Source organism: Protomyctophum parallelum (assembly GCF_964188405.1).
Source record: "Protomyctophum parallelum genome assembly, chromosome: 13".
Taxonomy (NCBI): Eukaryota; Metazoa; Chordata; class Actinopteri; order Myctophiformes; family Myctophidae; genus Protomyctophum; species Protomyctophum parallelum.
In genome coordinates, this window is record NC_139708.1 from 37,200,977 (window position 1) to 37,210,268 (window position 9,292).

At 43.1% G+C, this 9,292-nt stretch overlaps 1 protein-coding gene across 6 annotated transcripts in view; it reads left to right on the forward strand.

Annotated features, from left to right (window-relative positions):
* Positions 1 to 680: 680 nt before the first annotated feature.
* traf7 (TNF receptor-associated factor 7) overlaps positions 681 to 9,292 on the forward strand; it is a 51,851-nt gene continuing 43,239 nt past the window's right edge. For all 6 annotated transcript variants that reach the window (XM_083780552.1, XM_083780555.1, XM_083780553.1 and 3 more), the window contains exon 1: positions 681 to 769. The gene's annotated coding sequence lies outside the window, so the exon portion shown is untranslated. The remainder of the gene's footprint in view (positions 770 to 9,292) is intronic.

The following is a 9,292-nucleotide window of genomic DNA, read 5'->3' on the forward strand; positions in this document are numbered from 1 at the left end:
CCCATCCAATCATCTACCAAGTATCTTGAAAAAAAGGAACAGCCCCGTCATCGAATTTGCTTCCGCGATCCCAGATCCCAATAAGCTGTGAAACAAATTTGTGTAGCAAGCTTCTTGGATCTGGCAGCGTCAGGTTACCCAATGCCCCCCATATTAAAATAGTTTGTGCCAGGGTTTACCAGATTTGTGTTCCAATTATTTCACATTTTATTTCAAGATCATTTTGAAAATAGCAGATCTACAAGCTTGACTCGACACGTTTGTAGATCGGCTACTTTCAAATAGTAGTAGGCCTATATAAGTATATAGTTATTACTTAACTTACTTATACTGTAGCATAGGTTTATTAATGGATATAATAATGGTCACTTATTTTGGGTTTGCTTTCCTAGCTTGCGACTGTGGCTCAAGAGGCAGGTCGTCCAATGATCCATGGGTCGGCAGTTCGAATCCCGGCTCCTCGGGACCCCCCAGGGCTTCCGCCGCATTCGGTGTATGAATGAATGTGTGTGAATGGGTGAATGCAATGCACAATCTATGTAAAGCACCTTGGATAAAGGCGCTATATAAATGCACCATTTACCATTTACCATGTCTCTCACAAACCTGGCAACACCGATCCCTCCTCGGCCAGGGCCGAACTGGACTACACATCCCAGAGCACACCGCGCGCTGTTTGAGGCGTGCGAGAGGGAGGAAGAAGATGAGGGAGAAATTTTCGACTGCAGACTTCAACCTGCGCTGTTGGAGACACAAATAATAAATCATGGTAAGATCACGAACCATTTCCCAATCAGCGTTTTATTAAAACATCTGATTGTGATCATAGCATGGTGATTACGTCACGTGGCTTGACGCAGCAGGCGTCAATGCGACGAGGCACAGAGAGAGAGAGAGAGAGAGGGAGAGAGAGAGAGATTGATTAGCCAACAGAGTGGCTAGGCTAGCAAAAACAACAGACTTTTAGGTTAATTGATGCAGCGCTTATCATGCAGCTGACACCCGTAGATTGATTTCACTGTGCGTTAGATTTCAGCGAATGCACGCTTTAAAATGCGGTCAATCCACATTTGAGAGTGTCAGGAGGACAACTTTGGTCCCGTGTGTGTGTGTGTATGAGTATGTACGTGCATGAGTTCACCCCCCCCCCCCAACTGTTTACTGTACATACTATACATTTTATTGCCACTATAGTGTTGATGGTGTCTTGTATTGCATTGTACATGTCTTTAAATGTATCGATGACTTCAATATACAGGAGGGACCACATGTGGAAACAAGACCTATAGCTTAATAGTGCTTTTTTTGTGTTCTCCGTTTAGCACGCATTGTATAATCGTGCCACTGTAATAAACCTGTTACTAAAGTATTCAATGGATCAATGCGGGTCGTGAAATATCTGACCCCTGTTCGAGGCTCCCCTTGATGGGGATCAGTGTTGTTTTTGGCAGCAAATTTCTATTTTAGTTTCAGTCATAGTCTCTTGAATAGTTTTCACTTAGTTTTAGTCACATTTTAGTCACCTGGAATGTTCTAGTGTTTAAGGTCATTACACACTGGCGAATTAGCGACGCGATGCGAATAAGCGATCCAAAAAATGCGAAATATTTAGTCGCGTCTGTACACATATAAATGCGACGCGTATTGTGCGATTATATTCGCCAGCCCTCCACTCCAACCTCCTCTCCTCTCCTCCTCCTCCTCCACTCCACTCCTCTTGTTCTCCTGCGTTTAGCCCCATATGTTCCCTCTCCCTACGCTCATTCTGTAGCTCCGAGATGAGGTCACACACTGGGCCCCTCCCACCGCGTTTCAGAAACGGCGCAAGTTTCCGCTATGTAAGTTTCTTACCCTGACGCCACGATTAATCCAAACGTGAAGGGGACGTAAAGGGTTTACACTAATTCAACCATAACAACGCCCAAGAAAATCCAACTAGAGATTTGAACTGAGCCTTTACGTCCCGTCTTTTGTCAGTCGCTTCCATGTTTATCAAGGAAGTTGAAAAGCTTTAGCGCCTCCCCGGCGCCTCCCCTGGTCGAAAATTCCAATTCACTCGACATGCACGCGCACACGCACACTTCCTTGATAAACATGGAAGCGACTGACAAAAGACGGGACGTAAAGGCTCGGTTCAAATCTCTAGTTGGATTTTCTTGGGCGTTGTTATGGTTGAATTAGTGTAAACCCTTTACGTCCCCTTCACGTTTGGATTAATCGTGGCGTCAGGGTAAGAAACTTACATAGCGGAAACTTGCGCCGTTTCTGAAACGCGGTGGGAGGGGCCCAGTGTGTGACCTCATCTCGGAGCTACAGAATGAGCGTAGGGAGAGGGAACATATGGGGCTATCCTGCGTTATGTCATTATTGGTATCCTTTCTTTCATACCCTGAAGAGAAGGCAAGGTGCCGAAACGTTGGTCTTTAATAAAAGTGTTTTGTATCGTTATTCGTGACTACGAGCTGTGCAACCGATCCTTCCTTTACAAGTTTGTCTCCCGTCCCGTGGTCAGCACTCAGCATGCACGTCGATCTTCACTATTGGTGTGCAGCGTGCGCTAATACCTCTTTTGTTTGTATTGGTAGCCTATATCCCACTATCCTTTCCACCACTTCTTGTCTTCTTCACTACCGTGATGTGGTGTCCAGAGTCATTTGGGATCGACGGCCGGTCGGCTGCACACCCATGTGCCATGTCCACGGCACACACACGCGAGCGCACACACACCCAACATAGTTGTAGGAGGGGAGGTGTGCAACAGTGTGTGCTGCTGCGCTATCCCGACCTGCGTAGCCGGACCGACGGCTGCTCTGTTGCACACCCATGTGCCATGTCCACGGCACGCATGCACACGCGAGCGTGGTCAGAGGTGCTGCAGTTCGCCTGCGAATGTCTGCAAAATTCGACACCAGAGCGAACAAATAAAGAGCGAAAACTTTCGCATTTTCGCACATTCGCACATTCGCCACTGATGTGGAAGCTTGCATTGATTTCAATTGGTTTTAAAAAAATGCGAATTATTCGCACGAATAAATCGCGTCGCCAATTCGCCAGTGTGTAATGACCTTAGTCTAGTTTTAGTCGACTAAATGTCATACGATTTTAGTCGACTAAATCTACAGTTGATTTAGTCGACTAAAATGTGTTTTGACAGGCCTTGATGTCGTTGTAATGACATATTTTACACTTTGGTTGTATGCTGAAAATAGCAGATACAATCTCACACGCGTTGTGAGATTGTATATCATATATGAGATTGTATATCAACCCAGCATAAAACTGGATCTCTTGTCCACTAGTCCCTTACTAACATTTTAGTCTAGTTTTTATTTGTTGACGAAATTGTCAGTATATTTAGTCTTAGTTTTAGTCATGATAGATTCGTTTTTATTTCGTTTTCGTCAGTGAAAAAAGGTAGTCGACGAACATTTTTCGTCTTAGTTTTAGTCGACGAAAACAACACTGCTGTGAAGAGAGGGACAGTGGCGTTGGACTATAGTGGCACACGCCACAAGCTGACAACTCGCATGCCTTTCTGTTGACATCATACGTGACACTGTCAAAGCCCCGGGTGTTTATTTAACTGAGGCTGTAGTGTACACCCAAATGGGTAAATGGTCATTGTCTGTCGGTGGCTAATTCCATTTGCTGTCTTCTGACTCTACCCCCCCCTCTCTCTCTCTCTCTCTCTCTCTCTCCTCTCTCTCTCTCTCTCTCTCTCTCTGCCCACCTCCCCCTGGTATTTCTTATGTTTTTAAATAGTTTTAATTTTGGCAATGTAGAATAAGTGTTTATAAGGATCCCCATTAGCTTTTGCCTTGACAAAAGCTAGTCTTCCTGGGGTCCGACACAGACAAACATTTAACCTTTAACAAAGGCAATACTTACAATTGTTTACAAACACTAACATACTCTCATGGCACAGTAAAGCTCAATCATGTAACTTCCATAATTATGGAGTCCTATAAGCCATCCTGGCAGTGAGCATCGGCATAATGATCAATACGTCAAGAAAGTATGTTTTGAATTGTGATTGGCGGTGACTTGCTATTTTAAAGAATGCTAAAGTTTGTATACATTGTTGCTAACTTGCTTACACTTGAGATTTAAAATACCAAGTGTTGAACCCATAGTCAAATGAGACAGTTTATGAGACTGTTTAAAAATAGCAGATCTACAAACGGATCTACAATCATCTACGAGCTTGTAGTTGCTATTTTTGAAAAATCGAAGAACCACTGACATATAGAAACATAGCTTTTTCAGAAAACTGTCAGGATGTAGGAATACATTTTTAGAATCTGATCTCAGGTCAGAATCGGTTAATGGAGAAGGGACAGCAATGTGTTCAGCTGTGGCTGAACCACATCTAGCCAAGTGTTGTAAATGACGGTCAAATTGCTATTCAGATATAATTTGGCTGCATTATGGACTACTGAGACAACATGCAGTCCAGGAAGGAAGTGAGCCCAGTGTCCATGACATCAGAGACACTGGGCTCACTGCTACAATCTAAAATATCTAAAACCACATATTACACACATAAAGACCCCCAGGAAAGTGTTCTAAAGCTTCTAAACGTCATTAACATATATGTTTTTGCAAAAAGGGTGAAGTGTCCCTTTAAGGCCAGAAAGTAGTTTTTTGGCACTCAGTATAGGAGTACCCGCATAACTTCCTGGTTTGATGCAAGGACTGTCTAAAGAGGACGGGACGCAAAGACCGTAAGGGCGCCGCCATGTTGCTCACATGGTGCTCCATGGAAGGAAAGAAACATGCGCAGTGGGCTTTATGCAGCCAACACTTCCTCCTTCAGCTTCCTTTGGTCTTTTTGTTTCTTTCCTTCCATGGAGCACCATGTGAGCAACATGGCGGCGCCTTTACGGTCTTCGCGTCCCGTCCTCTTTGGACAGTCCTTGGTTTGATGATGATGTCACGCGCATACCCTCTATAGAGGTATGGTATGACATTTGTTCATGCAGCCTGTAATGGTCATAAATGCACCCCTACTACCTTGACTATGTTTTCCCCCTTGGGGGGGGTACAGTAATATTATATAATATTACTGTATTACAGGGGAAACTCTGTAATGTAATGTGTGGCAAATTGAACGACAGTCAGGAACGGATCTTCTGTAGACGGATGGCTCGGCTATTCAGACTAAATATCACCATACCGTATAATAATCAGCTAAATCAAGTTTGTTTGTTGAATACTATCTGGCAAGGGAAAATGCAAGGTGGGGGAGAGGAATACATAATAGTAAGATAAGATAGGCTATATCAGATAATAAGTAAACGAGATAGATCGGAGACTTTGTGCAATGTATCTGAGCAGGCCACTGGTGTTGAGGACAAGACAATGTATCTGAGCAGGCCACTGGTGTTGAGGACAAGACAATGTATCTGAGCAGGCCACTGGTGTTGAGGACAAGACAATGTATCTGAGCAGGCCACTGGTGTTGAGGACAAGACAATGTATCTGAGCAGGCCACTGGTGTTGAGGACAAGACAATGTATCTGAGCAGGCCACGGGTGTTGAGGACAAGACAATGTATCTGAGCAGGCCACTGGTGTTGAGGACAAGACAATGTATCTGAGCAGGCCACGGGTGTTGAGGACTAAACAATGTATCTGAGCGTTGAACATTTCCACAGCTCTCCATGTTTGACAGACAATGTAAGGTGAGATTCATACTCCTATTTTAGAGCTGAATAAAAGTCGGTTCGGCTCTGTAGCAGTGTTGTTTTCGGCGACTAAAACTAAGACGAAAATTGTTCGTCAACTACCTTTTTCCACTGACGAAAACTAAATGGAAACTAAATGAAAACTAAGCTACGGTGACTAAAACTAAGACTAAATATACTGACAATTTCGTCAACAAATAAAAACTACACTAAAATGTTAGGAAGGGACTAGTGGACAAGAGATCCAGTATAAGTTATTTTACACTTGGTTGCATGCTGAAAATAGCAGATCTACAAGCTCACAACGCGTCGCGCTGCGACGCGTTGTGAGCTTGTAGATCGGCTATTTAATTAAGTGTAAAATCAGTTATTATGACGGCTACAAGGCCCGCCAAAATACATTTTAGTCGACTAAAGTCTTATGACATTTAGTCGACTAAAACTAGACTAACACTAATACATTCCAGGTGACTATAATGTGACTAAAACTAAGTGAAAACTATTCAAGAGACTATGACTAAAACTAAAATAGAAATTTGCTGCCAAAAACAACACTGCTCTGCAGAGCCTACAATGTGACGTCATTTGAGGTTCGGGGGGGGGGGGGGGGGGGGGGACCGCGGGGGTCCCCGGGCTTATCTCGGCCATCTCTGGTCCGTTTTGGACAGGGGGGGAATCTGGTTCGAACCGGGCCGCTGTCCTGGACGCGGTTCCATGGGGTCTCGTGTAAAGTCGGCTCTTCGGTGCTACTGAAAATCTCTGACGAGCCGAAATCATTTGGGCTCTACAGCGGTAAAATAGGAGTATGAATCTACAGCGGTAAAATAGGAGTATGAATCTACAGCAGGTAGAATAGGAGTATGAATCTACAGCGGTAAAATAGGAGTATGAATCTACAGCAGGTAGAATAGGAGTATGAATCTACAGCGGTAGAATAGGAGTATGAATCTACAGCGGTAGAATAGGAGTATGAATCTACAGCGGTAGAATAGGAGTATGAATCTACAGTGGTAGAATAGGAGTATGAATCTACAGCGGTAGAATAGGAGTATGAATCTACAGCGGTAGCATAGGAGTATGAATCTACAGCAGTAGAATAGGAGTATGAATCTACAGCAGGTAGAATAGGAGTATGAATCTACAGCAGTAAAATAGGAGTATGAATCTACAGCGGTAGAATAGGAGTATTAATCTACAGCGGTAGAATAGGAGTATGAATCTACAGCAGTAGAATAGGAGTATGAATCTACAGCGGTAGAATAGGAGTATGAATCTACAGCAGTAGAATAGGAGTATGAATCTACAGCGGTAGAATAGGAGTATGAATCTACAGCGGTAGAATAGGAGTATGAATCTACAGCGGTAGAATAGGAGTATGAATCTACAGCGGTAGAATAGGAGTATGAATCTACAGCGGTAGAATAGGAGTATGAATCTACAGCGGTAGAATAGGAGTATGAATCTACAGCGGTAGAATAGGAGTATGAATCTACAGCGGTAGAATAGGAGTATGAATCTACAGCGGTAAAATAGGAGTATGAATCTACAGCGGTAGAATAGGAGTATGAATCTACAGCGGTAGAATAGGAGTATGAATCTACAGCGGTAGAATAGGAGTATGAATCTACAGCAGTAGAATAGGAGTATGAATCTACAGCAGTAGAATAGGAGTATGAATCTACAGCGGTAGAATAGGAGTATGAATCTACAGCGGTAGAATAGGAGTATGAATCTACAGCGGTAGAATAGGAGTATGAATCTACAGCGGTAGAATAGGAGTATGAATCTACAGCGGTAGAATAGGAGTATGAATCTACAGCGGTAGAATAGGAGTATGAATCTACAGCAGTAGAATAGGAGTATGAATCTACAGCGGTAGAATAGGAGTATGAATCTACAGCGGTAGAATAGGAGTATGAATCTACAGCGGTAGAATAGGAGTATGAATCTACAGCGGTAGAATAGGAGTATGAATCTACAGCGGTAGAATAGGAGTATGAATCTACAGCGGTAGAATAGGAGTATGAATCTACAGCGGTAGAATAGGAGTATGAATCTACAGCGGTAGAATAGGAGTATGAATCTACAGCGGTAGAATAGAGCACCGAAGTCTGACGTCACTTTCAGTAGAGGGCGTCAGTCCCCAGGTTCATGTATTTGTTTAGTTGCATTGTAATCCCCATTGAGGCGATTTGACATCGCCTCATATAACAACTGTGTTTGAAAAATAAACATGTCACCCCGGCCGCTTCACTCATATGGATATGAAGAATCAACTGACTGAGAGAAAACGCTAATGTTACTGCTACTGAATTAGTTACATTTTCGCTAGAAGCAGACTGTATCATATATGAGTGACTGACTGTTGCAAACGATACAGAGACACCTCCCTGACAATAACGCCGAGACAGCTTGTTTATGTTTGGACCACAACGCTTATAGTAGACGATATTAAGATCACCCCATGTTATTCTCCATAGAGAAATCACTTCCGCGAACCAGGGGAATGGTCGGGATGAGCGAGTTACGTCAGGACTTCGGTGCTCTATAGGAGTATGAATCTACAGCAGTAGAATAGGAGTATGAATCTACAGCAGTAGAATAGGAGTATGAATCTACAGCGGTAAAATAGGAGTATGAATCTACAGCAGTAGAATAGGAGTATGAATCTACAGCGGTAAAATAGGAGTATGCATCTACAGCGGTAGAATAGGAGTATGAATCTACAGCGGTAGAATAGGAGTATGAATCTACAGCGGTAGAATAGGAGTATGAATCTACAGCGGTAGAATAGGAGTATGAATCTACAGCGGTAGAATAGGAGTATGAATCTACAGCGGTAAAATAGGAGTATGAATCTACAGCGGTAGAATAGGAGTATGAATCTACAGCGGTAGAATAGGAGTATGAATCTACAGCGGTAGAATAGGAGTATGAATCTACAGCGGTAGAATAGGAGTATGAATCTACAGCGGTAGAATAGGAGTATGAATCTACAGCGGTAGAATAGGAGTATGAATCTACAGCGGTAGAATAGGAGTATGAATCTACAGCGGTAGAATAGGAGTATGAATCTACAGCGGTAGAATAGGAGTATGAATCGGCCCTGAGTGTGTTGTTGTTGACCTGTCAGTAACCTTGGTTTTTGGCAGCGTGTGTCCTTGCAGGAGAGAGGGAACACATGTAGTTGAGAAACAGGTTTTTGGCATTCCCTGCGATTGCAGCCTACAGTGCTAGTTTCTGGTATACTGCTGCTTTCTGGTACAGTTTCTGGTAGTGCTGCCAAGACTCCTCCTGTTCCACTTAAATGGTATTTAGCATAATATGTGCCCATACCATTAACAACCTGTATGAGGCAAATTTCATTATTCTTTAAGTAGCATGTGCCATGTCAAACTAGGGGGTTTTCATCATTCTGAATCCATTCCAAGCATTAGTTTTGCACAAAAAACACTCCTTGGGCTCAAAACGACCATAGTCGTCACAAATGTTATGAGGTCAGCACATTTGGGTCACTTGCCATAGCAAATGCCATAGCATAGAAAAACAACAAAAAAATTCTTCTTTTTAATTATTTGTTCAGTCCAATTTTTTTTGTTTGTGATA